We start from the raw sequence: 12,826 nt of genomic DNA on the forward strand, positions 1-12,826 counted from the left end.
TCTTATTCTAGTTGGCTTTTCCTTTGAATAGAGGGCTCTGTAATGTTCTCTTGCAAGCAGTATACATTTGCAAGCTAATATCTTGGAGAACTAGCTGGCTTGAACATAATCACAAATTACACCAGGGTAAAGACTGATGTTTGTCAAATATGACTGAAAGACTGTAATATTATCGTTCTGGTAGTTTGCAATACCTTAAGTACCTCATGATTAATTTATAACTTGATAAACCATTCTAATTCCCCTCATTATTTTATGAAAGGCTGCGAGCCGACAGAATTTCCAAGTGCAGGCCAGCAACTAAGTGAGGCAAATTTTCACCAAAATGATTTGCTATTTAAAAGTTAACATGATTCAACTCTGAGATTTTCTGTAAGTAGGAGAGAATGGTTGCATCAAGTTCGCAAAATAAAATAGAATTGGCAGTGTGGCTATGAGTTTTAATGCTCCTTGATCAACTATTAGACTTTTATACCGAGTCTCTTTAGGCCTCATTTCAACATGTACATTCAGCATATGTTCGCAAAGGCCTACATAACATTAAATTAATAGTTGGCATAGAAAACAAATCATTACAGCTTATATGATGGGTTGTGGGGGTGAAACCTCTCTCGGCCCAAGGAGAAACTCTTAGGGATAGTTTTCTAGTTGTCGATGGGGCCAAAGGCAATAGGAGTCAGGGGCAAAAAATACCAACATATTTTAGCTTATATCTCTTACTGGCAGTAGCTAAGCTTTAGGAGAGATGTGCCAACCTTTTAGAATAGGGAAAAACTGTGTAAAAGTCATAGGGTGACCATATGACAGAAAAAACCCGGATTTGTCAGGATTTTCGGTAACAAATCCAGGAAGGGGAAAATTATGAAATTTGAAGAAAATCCTGGATTTTTCCCATCCTCCCCAGCCAAAGGGCAGTTCTACTTTAATGGGAATTAACAAAAATGCTTATATCTCCGTCATTTTTAAAGATGATATCTCTTTAGGCAGAGCTTTAGCCATACCAAATTTGAAGCTGGTGTGAACAAGTGTTTTTTCAAACTTTAAAACTAGTTTAAAACTTCCCTCTCAAACCAAATGTGGGAGACATGTAGGTCTTTTAAAGAAGTCTTAAACTTGTATTTTTCAATTGATGTCACCAGGGAAGAGCTACAGCCCAAGGCTGTTGGGGTTGCCAGAAATTTGAGCTTGGCTCACCAGATCCTACTCATATCTGCCAGCTCAGAGTTTCTGCTGAAACTGGGCTTTCTCCCCAACTGTTAAGCATTTATGACTGGTGGGGTCCTGCTATGTTAATGGCCTGGGAAGATGGACAAGAAACTTTCATTTGCCAGGCAACACCCCCAACCACAGCTGGAGCAAATGTTTTTTTAAAAAAATTAAAATGCAGTGTAACTTACCCTTTTTTTATAGCAATGCTCATTGTGGGAAACTTGCTAATGAGGCTACATATATTCATACTACTATAATATTTTCTACCAACATCATTTAAAAACCAGTGTCCTGTTCTAAACCCTGCTAGAATAAAGCTCCTCTGCTCTACTAAAAGGCAGGACACTAGTCCTGCCTTTCTATTAGTATAGTTTCTATACTAATAGAAACCAGGCACAGATACTATTCCAGGAGGACAAATGGTGTAGTCTATGACAGCTCCTGCAGTCCAGCGTTCATGACAGACATTTGAAAAATACTGAAAATTTGCCTGCAGCAAAACCACAAATAGCAGTAAATGGCACTACACTAAAAGCACTTTAGAATTGCTTATCAAGTAGCCAAAAGAATTGTTCAACACACTTGGACTCAAGAGTCCTCACAGGCCCATGAAAAGGTTCATCATAGCAGCCATTGCTCATTATTCCATAAACACACCTGCCATTTGGACTATTTAAAGTGTTCACCCTAATTATGGGTTTCCAGGAGCTATAGGAAGCATCTCTGTATTAAGGAGGAAAGAAAGAAAATGAATGCTGAGTACAAAGAGCCTATCTGAATGTTTATTTCTAACATGACAAGTGAGCAGACGGCAACTCCCCTCCACCCTAGTGTGATGGTTTAAAAATAAACCATTCACTTGATTCAAAACCTACTGGTTTCCAATCCTTTGGAATAGATCATTCAAGAGTGAAGAGACAAGTTATTATCCTCTCCAGATTCCAACATGGCCCCACCTCAGAAACCTCCTTGGTTCTCTTTGACCTGACCTGGGGTGCTTCCAGATGAGGCTTTTACCTCCATTTATTTTCTGAATTTCTTATGATTCTAGGATTGAAACCTTAGGAATCGTGCCGCTGTTGTACTACTTTACCCTCGTTTTGTGTCAGTTTTACTTGTATTTAGAATAAATGCATGCTCCTACCTGGGCATAAGATAGCATTTCAGTGCCTTCAATGTGGTACTGTATGTCTATTAATGTCTATGTATCTGCATTAATTTTTTGGTGTATCCTGCCATGATTTCAATTTTTCAGATTCTGGTAGTGCTTTAGGCCATAAGCTTGAAAGTGGGGGGGGGGGGACTGAAACACACTCCAAGACATTCGACAAGCAATGCTGCAGAAGATGTTCGTAATACTTCGATGAATCTGTGACAGGAATTTCTTGAATAATACCCACTTCGTCCATCTCTGATCAGAATACTTTTTGGAACTGTTTTTAAATGGTTTATTTTCAGAACATAAAAGCATGCATACATAAAGATTTAGAAAAATTGGGATGAGTTCAGGGAAGGGCAACAAAGATGAACAGGAGACTAGAAACTAAGCCCTATAAGGAAAGATGGAAGGAACTGGGTATGTTTAGCCTTGAGAAGAGGCGGCTGAAGGGGATATGAGTGCACTTTACAAGTACCTAAAGTATGGAATGGACCTGAAAACCAATCACAATGCAAGCACAATGGTGACACTTCCCCCCTGACAAAAGTCCACATAAGAATCTTTTCCCACATTTAAAACTGGTGCAATTCTCATGTCAAAAAGCAGTATCAGCCTTAGAGCAATTTCAGATTTGTCCAGGTCCTTTTGGCTGATAAGCCAAAAAGAATTGTAAAGCTGAAAAACAGATGAAGCTGTAAAACAAAATAAAAAAAGAGAAAAATCCAATTAGCAACAGTAGCTCTGGTCTCATAAGAAAATGGTGGGATTGATTTGAAAGTCAGATCAAAGAGCCAACTCTGTGGAAGTCTTACATTCTTTTTCTTTTAATACAGTAACATGCCAGAAAGTGGGACCACATTCACAAAGAAAGGTTTGCATAGCTTCCAGTTAGCAATACCACACTCCAGGTGGGTTGAAGAGAAGTAAATCCTGATAGAACAAGGCTTAGAACTGTGTCTGTCTATTTGCTAAAAACCTGTACTTCTTACATTTGTGGCGGTTTCCTACTTGACGTTCTACTTCCATCCAAAATAAAAAGTTTCATATGTCCAGATAAAATTGTATGAATAGACCATTCACCAGACCATAACCTGATTACACAGGGTGGTGTCCCAGCCAATTTTGCTATGTGTCTCTCTAGCTGATTCCTCTCCCATCCAGCACCCGATTCCAGTAAGGGATTACTGCAATAGCAATTTGTTTCAGATTTATTCTGTCAGATCAGCTGCTGAGAGCTTCAGGGACCACCCTAATCTGGTGGAGAAAATGAAGCTGCTCGATGACAGAAGGGCTGTTTATTATTTTTCTAAAGCATTTCGTTGCTTGCTTGGAGAGAGAGAGGAAAAAAAATTAGGGATGGTTGATAAGGTTCTATTCAAACCCTTTGTAATTCTGAAAGTATCGTATACAAATTCTGGAGGTCTCATGCTGAAAGTATTTCAGCCCAACCGACTAAGATAAAAAGCAATTATAAGTACTAATTGAATTTACTATGCCTGTAACGAAAGGCAATATTTGGTTTCTCTTTACCAACTACTAAGAAACAGATTTAGCTGTGGAACTTACTATGAAATGAAAAGAAAATTACATTGGCAGGGATGGGGGGGGGGGAAGATGCACAGCTTGAGTTTAGATATCCCAGTTATGGTGTTCACTCCTCTGTTGGTCTAAAGGGTTTGGGAATGGGCAAATTGCAAAGGTCAGCGGAGATAAAAGGCTACTGCATAATTCATTGCAAAATGCAGAATGTATGCCGTCAGTGACAGACTTTTACAAGAAAAAGGTAGAGGAGTGCCAGCCAAGTACAGAAACTAACTGAACGATAAATTCAACCCCCTTTTAAGGGGGTGGAATGAGTGCCATCTCAGCAGCCTCAAACATCACCAGAAAATGGCATTGTTTTGAGTATGTTGAGAAAGGAGGGGCACTTCAAATAAATATTCAGCCCCCAGGCCTCCCAGAACCTTAAAAAGAGCCCATATAAGTTTTAATAGATAATGATACTTCACCAGATGTGAGAAGTGGACTGCGAGTATGTATGTTTGTTAGTTGAGGTACAGTGGAAGACAAATCAAGAAATGAAATAGATGGCTGTTTTGTTTTGTTTTGAAATCTGGAGTACAGCCTTGGCAGAAAAGTTAACTTTGTACAGTAGACAGATTAAAGGAATAATTCCACAATACTACTTTTTCGTAAACATGGTTTTCCTTTATTGTCATACGTAAAGGCCACAAGAAAGGTGTCCACTTGCAAATCACTTTTTTGGGGGGAAGGGTGTTATCACCTGAAAAACCAGCTAGACACCACTCATCAAGTAGGAAAATTTTATAAAATTGCAAAATGTGCAATTCATTGTTGGTTTTAGACTATGGGATTTTATTGCACGCTTGTGATTGTTCACTCATGTAAGTTTGTGAGTCTTTTACATGATGTTGTCAACTTCTAGGGTGTCTCCCATGCTTTTTGAGCTTTATCTTGATTTCAAAAAGATTGGGTGTGGGGGACAATAAGAAGACTTCAAAGAGCAATTCTTCCCAGTGTATTTCTGGAGTTATGCTATAACCACAGCACTATCTAGTGGCTGTAAAATGAAGCATATAGAAAGGTATTCCCCGAATCAAGGCACATGTCCACCCATGTAAAGGAGCCAATCTTATTCCTGCAAAGAATCTGGAAACAGAAGTCCCGGTACGGATGCAGGGTTTGAGCTTCATATGGTGAAGCCCAAAGTGCATCGTGTGTTGCAGTGTTGTATTGCAATGCTACTATCGTATATTATTTAAAAAAAGAATTAAAACATGTTTTTTTAAAAAGAAAAAAATAAAGACATATGGGGTGGGGGGGTCACTCATGCTGAAATGTTATGCATATATACAATACCTAATCTAAACCTCAACAGATATGATAGCCCAGTTATTATAGCTCAGCTCTGCAAATGCGTGCAAAAATACTAGTGGAACAGTTTGTGCAGGTCTATAGTATCTCACCTGTTTCTACTAGAGCTTGCATTAGAGCTTGCACAAGTGAAATAATATCTCTAGATTTAGAGTGCAATCCTATGCATGTTTAGACAGAAAAAAATCCTACAACTCACAGCATTCTCCAGTCAGCCATGGTGAAAACACTCCCAGAGTAGAAGTTACCATCCACATGCAGCAGGATACATTTGAATCTAACCAGTAAGCCTTGCCATCTAGTGGTATATTATTATAGTAATGGTATTGTTAATCATTATGTATATACCCCATATTTGCACAAAAAAATGGATCTTAAGGTACCTTACAAATCAACCTAATTTTAAACCTATGTTTCTTAACTCTCATGTGTTGCTATTAAATTGCATTGCCTTACATCATTAAACTTTAAAGCACTTTTAAAAACTGAACAACAAATTTTAAAATGCATGACCCAACCTCAGCTAAGTTATTTGAGGTTCATTTGATTTCAGTGAGAGTTAAACATATGCTTAAAACTCTCCAATTGAAATCAATGGGATGTGTTTAGCCCAGTGGTAGAGCACATGGCTTGCATGCAGGTCCCAGGTTCAATCACTGGCATCTCCAGGTAGGCCTAGGAAACACTCTTGCCTGAAACCCTGGAGCACTGCTGACAGTCCCTGTGTCAACAATTCTGGGCTAGATAGACCAATGGAATGACCAGGGACATGTCCAAGTTTCTGAGGGCCCTTGAGCAAGACACCCTCAATGAGTGCCCTCGCTCAGCAAGTCCACCTTCTCACTGCCATTGTCACTAGCTGCTAATGCTCCTCTTTCACTTTCTCATCATTGCTACCTAGGGTTAGCCCAAGACATTTTACTGTCTGAGGTGAAGGACACAATTACTGTCCCTCCCCAGTCCATGGACAGAAGTTTGAAACTTACTTCAATACCGGGAATGGAATAGCATCCTCCAGCACATCTGAGGGAGCCCAGAACAGGTTGTATGGCATACACAGCTCTGTCCTCCAACAGTCGGGAGCAACCTGAGAGTTCATGAGAAAAGTCAGGCAGTTAACTCACTATGTCTAATGGTAGGGCTAGTCCTGTTGCTGCCACTTGCTTGCCTGACAGACACAGCCAGTAATCAACTAGACAGTGGCATCTACTGCTCCTCACCACCACCACAGTTGTCTGGGTCAGAGTGAGATTCAGGAGAACAAGCAAGCTGAAATGCTGAAGAGGAGCAACACCAGGACATCTCTTGTCAGGAAGCCTCTTGTCAGTGTGCCTGTGCTTGGATGTGGGCCATCAACAGGTGCCAGACAATGCCTACTCTTGATGCCAGTCTTAGGTCTGACTCAGCAACCTGGTTTGCATTTAACGGCAAGTCACCATGGATGAATTTCCCTGCAGCGATTGCCATTTTGCAATTTGAAAATTCAAGCTGTGGCAGGGATGCACCAAAGTTTGTCATTATGTGCGAAACCTGGTGTGGGTGGGTTGCTCAGGTGGTTAACCAGCCCCCCAGAACCCATGGCCTGTTTTAGGGTTGCGGGTGGCTTATTAGCCACCCCAACAACCCACTCGTGCCAGGTTTCGCATGTAACAAGCTACACTACACCCGCCCCCACTGCAGCTTGAATTTTTAAAATGGTGGCTGATACTGCAACGAGAAACCTCATAGGGAAGTTCACCCACAGTGGCTTCTTGTTATGTGCAAACCAGCCCAGTATAGGGGGGAGCTTCCTATGATCCTATCTACAGTTTTACCCAAAATATAAGTAAGGAAGATACCAATTTTGTTGAAGTCAATTTAAATCTTTCATTTTACTATGTTTCTATTGCTTATATATTTAAAACTTTTTAATTACCACCCTTTATCAAATCAGATGCCAGGTATATAAATAATCATTTTTTAAAAACCTGGATAAAATGGGTTTAGAAATGTAATAACTAAATAAACCTAACACACACAAAAGCACTAACATCAAACAGCCATAATAAAAGCAGCATGTTTTAAAATGCAGACTGTGAGATTATAACAATTAAAATGCTTAGGTAAATAAAAATAACTTAGGCTGGCATCAAAAAGATTGTAAGACAGGGCAAACATTCATTCATTCCCCACTAAGATATTAATAAAATTAAATATAAATACATTCATTACATTTCTATGCTGCACAATAACCAAAGCGCTCTGGGTTGGCTACAAAGATTAAAACCCTGTATAGATATATAGTTAAGATAATATAAAACCAGTTAAATTAAATTCCAAACAATGGTGGAGTTCCAGATGTGAGGCATCAGCACCAAAAAGACCCTTTCCAAACATATATTTTTTTCCAATCAGTCATAGTCATACAGCCATATTTTCTGCTTTGGTGGCCTTTTCGCAGTCAGCTCCTGACTAAAATACATAAGGATTCAAGATTTATGAAACATTTTGTGAAATACAACTGTGCCCTGGCATGCATCCACCATGTTTCAAAATGTGTTGGTCTATGGTCAAAACATGAGTTTGGCTGCACATAGGAATGAGACTTATGTGGCTCTCCACAGTAAAGCAACTATAAAATGTCACCTCACACTAGAAAAATACTAGATGCTTTGGGTTAGTATCCAATGATGATGTAGTGCTAGTGCTAATGGCATTGCACTAACATAAACTATCACTAGCGTAACATCATTAGTGCTCGCTAGTGCAAAAGGACAAAGCGATTTGTCACAAATCACCACTTTCCCCCTGTTTTGTGCTAAAGCTGATAACCATAGTTACCTGGTTTGGATGAAATGGGAAACTATGGATAATTGGAGACTTCTACATCGTATTCAGGGAAAGAAGCTGCATCCACAAGCACAAGGTTCATTCCTATTTTAAACTGAGATATGATAATCTGAATGTGTCTGAAAATCTGGCAGTTTTCATCATGATAAGCTAGGAAGCCACATGGATCACAAATGCACATCTCTTTTTCAGAGGTAGAATGCTTTATAAAATTCAGCAAGACATAGATTTGAAAAATTACGAGAAAGAGAGAGAGAATTCTGCTGCATGAAACCCAAGCAAAATATACTTTTTAAAAATTAGGAAGAGGATCATATTATTGTAAACATAAAGAAAACTGCAACCCCTTTATACTTAGGTTTCCTTACAGGCATTTCTTTTACTCATATAAACAATTACATTGGACAGTATAGATGATAGCTTGCATAATATAAAGGAGGCAATGGGTAACTTTAAAGGCAAACAAAAAATAAATTATATTTGTTGCACTTGGTTTGAAAGCCAAATTTTGGATTAAGGTTCCATTTATTGGTGATTCTGGGAAAAGGTTTCAGTATAATCCCCAGTTAATGAAACCTTTGCTAGTGAATTTCCTTTGTCAACACTGCATTTAATGTGAAAATACTTATACCTGCTGGATCATCAAAACCTGCAAAGTTAATAGACTCAACTGGAATGTAAAAAACAGGGAGGATTTTCATAAAACTTTAATAAAAGCTTTTGGCCCTGAATGCTGTGGGGCGATTCCTTTCAAAACAATTCTGTTCTTACCATTCTCCAGTTTCCAAATTCTTTCCTGCCCTGAAAAACTGACAGACAGCTATGCTGAAAACTATGAAAAAGTATTTCTTGGAAATACTGTTCACGTTAAAAAACAACCACCAGGAATTGTAAAATCCCAACAAACCTCGCAAAGTTTGGTCTGAGCAATAGTTCCATTTAGTATTTTGCAACAGTTTATACCAGGGCAGCATCTACACTACTGTTTTAAAATGGTTTATAACAGTTTTGACAACTGTTGGGGCCCAGGACACACTCCATATGCAGTTTTCAAAGTGTTATATCCTGCTTTGTGTAGATCTGACCGAGATCACAGGAAACCAGTCAAAATTCGGCAGAGGAAAAAGCAATATTGCTGACAAAAGCTAACTTTTGTCATTCCTATTTTAAACCGCCTCCCGGTGCCAAGATACTGCTGTCAATAGTGGCCAGCTCAGGAACTGGAGAGCCAAACTACATATCATGCACTACAGCTATGCGTATTATTGCTCAGTGGTCCATTACAAAGTGACCACAAGAGATGGTGGCTAGAAGAGGAGAAAGGAAGAATCCTCTCCAGCTGTTAAGGAGAACAGGGATACAAAACACTGATGCTAGTAGACAAGTAGCATGGAGCGGGGAGAAATGGCTTGCAGAGGAAGGGTTAAGCATTCCAGGCTTCCCCTCCATTTTCTGGTATAAAGACCCCTGTTTCAAGAGACCTTTGCAATGGCAAAGGACTCGTGGATCAGCTGCAGTGTAATGTCTAGTTTGGCTTGAGGCAGATGACGTAACAATGTTTGGGGAATTTTATGGGAGATCTGAATTCTCCCATTCTTCTATCTTGGTTTGCCTGCAGTCCTGTGCACACTTATAGATGTGTCCATTTGATTATACCTATGTTTGCCCATTCAGCTGTAAAGCAAGCACGGAAGAGATAACTTTTTACACTAAACAGATTGTGTTTAGACTGGGGGGAAATGTCTCGAAACAGCAGAGCGCTTGGAAGGTAAGCTGGGAGAAGGGCATGTTTCTTTCTCTCTCCTGCAATTTAATTCCCAGCACCACTCCCATTTTATTACTGAACCACCAAGTGTGTATTTAATCAAACATGTGAGTGGCCCTGTTCAGAACACACCTTAAACCATGGCTTAAACCATGGCTTTAACCATGGTGAATAAAGCCAAAAGCCTTATTCACTGTGGTTAAATCCATAGTTTAAGGTGTGGGAGGTTGTGAGCTCTCCCACACTAGAGTCATTCAAGAGGCAGCTGGATAACCATCTGTCAAGGATGCTTTAGAGTGGATTCCTGCATTGAGCAGGGGGTTGGACTTGATGGCCTTGTAGGCCCATTCCAACTCTGCTATTCTATGATTCTTCTGAACGGGGCCAGTGTCTGGTTTGACTTGCCTCAGTCCCATTGAATGAATGAGTAAACAAGCATAGGATTGCCCTGTTGGTCTCATGGCAAATGGGCATGGAAGGTTCATTCCTGGAATAGTCACCATAAACTATGAATGCACCTCTAAGTGGTAAGGCTGGTATTTACTGCACTTTCTCGTAGGTGATGAATAATTTCACTTTCTTCATGCAGAAGCCCAATCAAAAGAAGATCACATTGGGATTGATCAGAGATCACTTCCTTAACTGGGTAAAGGAAATGATTCCTGGCTTGTACGCATCCATTGTCCAATCTCCGTGGCCTCCTGCTCTGTGAGAAGTTACATCTGACCTGTGCAGTAAATTGTTTCAGCACATGATACAAGTTGGAAGAGTAGCTTGCAAGTTAATCTATTAAAAATAAATAAATCTGTGCTTCAGATTTCCTTTAATCTGCTATCCATCCCTGGATTCAGGCAGCTTGGAACTCAAGTTTCCAAGGTTCTGTTTATCCTAGTTAATTGTAACTACAGGCTCTAGGTTCTGACATCCAGAGTCCTAGCTACAGCCCAAACACACAACCAAGAGGACTCAATCAATATATTTTTTCCGAAGCATATGGCATCAAAAATATAATTTAAAAAGCTTGCAAGGTAATAACTAAAAGTTGGAAAACTCCAGAATGTCTAACACTGAAGTCTTAGTACATGGAGCTGTGGCAAAGGGCCAAGGGAGAAAAATTGACATGTCAACTGAAATTAGTTAAAGGCAAGGTCAAAACTATATGATTTGTATAAAATATGACATGATTTTATTGTATTGTATATTTTTGAAAAGGGACATACGCAGCAATATTTATCAAATCCTTTCCTCAGATTATGGGAAGGAGACTGAATATAATTTATTGTGATAAACCATAAAGAAAACCTCCAAGTAGCCAGTGGGTTCCACTTCCACCTATATTTTTGTCTGTGAAGGGGGGGATGTTAAATATACTACCAGCTGTCAACAATTAGATTTAAATGTAATGTGTTTGTCATTATAATTTTTTTAAAAAATTAAAACATCTGCAAGCAGCACTATCCTATTTTGAAAATATAGCAGTTTGGGACTCTTGCTGATGTATATGTGCACATGCTCTATTAGTCATGGTTATTGATCATGTCTGTTCCTAGCAACATTCCCTTCTTGCTACTGGAGAGATCCATTCTCCTATCTGCAGCCATCTCTTGCTATGCTAGTTTCCAACGTTGAAGGACACGAAGAACCAGAACCAGAGAAGGGATATGCAGATGAATGCAGATAGGGGCTGGATCAGCTCTTTGCAACCTTCACTGAATTCTATAGGGGGAAATAAATTAATATCTAGGGCAGAGTTGGGAGAAGAAATAAACCTGCCTTTCACTTAAGACCCTGGATCAACAGGACCTCATTTAGTCCACACAACTCAATGGTGTTCCCAAGGAATTTCACTGATACTTAGCATGGGGCTTGTCTATACACTCCATATACCCTATGGTGGCTGCGCAGTGGTGCTGCATTGTTTATATGATGCAGCCGTAAACTTGTAGTCACATCAGGTCCCGTCCCCCCGAAACCTCCCCCCCCTTGTGCTTTTTCACGTTGTTGATTTTACCATGACTTTTTCAGTTACTCCTGGGTGTAACTGAGTGTAACTGCAGCTTCGCAGCAGTGATGCTGCAGGGTTTGGAGGAAATCAGGAGTCAAACTATTGTCGTATAGACATGGCCTAGGTAACAGTCAATGGAGGCTGGTGGCTCTGATTTCAGTGGGGCTGTGAATCCATTCTGCGTTTGAGTCAGATCCACACAGAATTCTAAAGAAACTAGCAAAGGGCTTGGAAAGTTCCTTTAGAGTTCTGACTAAAATGCAGAATTGATTCACAGCCCCACCGAAATTGGATCCACCAGCGTCCATGGGTCATAATCAAGCTGTGATCTGTTCCAACCACTCACTTACCAGCTCTTGCAGCAGCCTGGCCCAGGTTACAGCCACTTGATCAAAGGCATGTGCAAAAAGATGCCCCAGCTAGCCTCACTAGGATGAATTCCACAGGTTGGATGTAGAATTAAATTCATCACTATGTCAGCCTCTTGCCTCTATAACACTTCAGGCCTCAGCACAGGGCATAAAGGTATCAAGAACCTCATGCTGACCTTTTCATTCCCTCGGGCATTATAAAATGCTATTCTTTCACATGCTTTGCATTTTAAACATGACCAGCTATTGGTAGAGTAAATGGCTGCATTTTTTAAAGAATCAATCATTTTGCCATTTTTAAAGGACAAGTGTCAGTGATAAATGTAACTTGCTGCATTATGAGGGGCTGATCTCATGTGTGATACCCAAGGAGGTTAGATGTGTTCACTAATAAGTGCTGAGCGAATAGGCTTGGTAAAAAAGGAACCTAATTTGTCAAAGTGAGAAAGTAAACCAACTTCCTTTCAATGAAGAGAAGAAAAAGAATGGCTGAACCCTTCTTACAATATGTAACTAGTCTGTCATCACCCTACTTAAATCTTAGAAGTCAGAATGGTCTGCTATGTGTTGGGAGAGGTTATTCAATTTTTTTA

This window comes from Elgaria multicarinata, chromosome 4 (assembly GCF_023053635.1).
Source record: "Elgaria multicarinata webbii isolate HBS135686 ecotype San Diego chromosome 4, rElgMul1.1.pri, whole genome shotgun sequence".
NCBI lineage: Eukaryota > Metazoa > Chordata > Lepidosauria > Squamata > Anguidae > Elgaria > Elgaria multicarinata.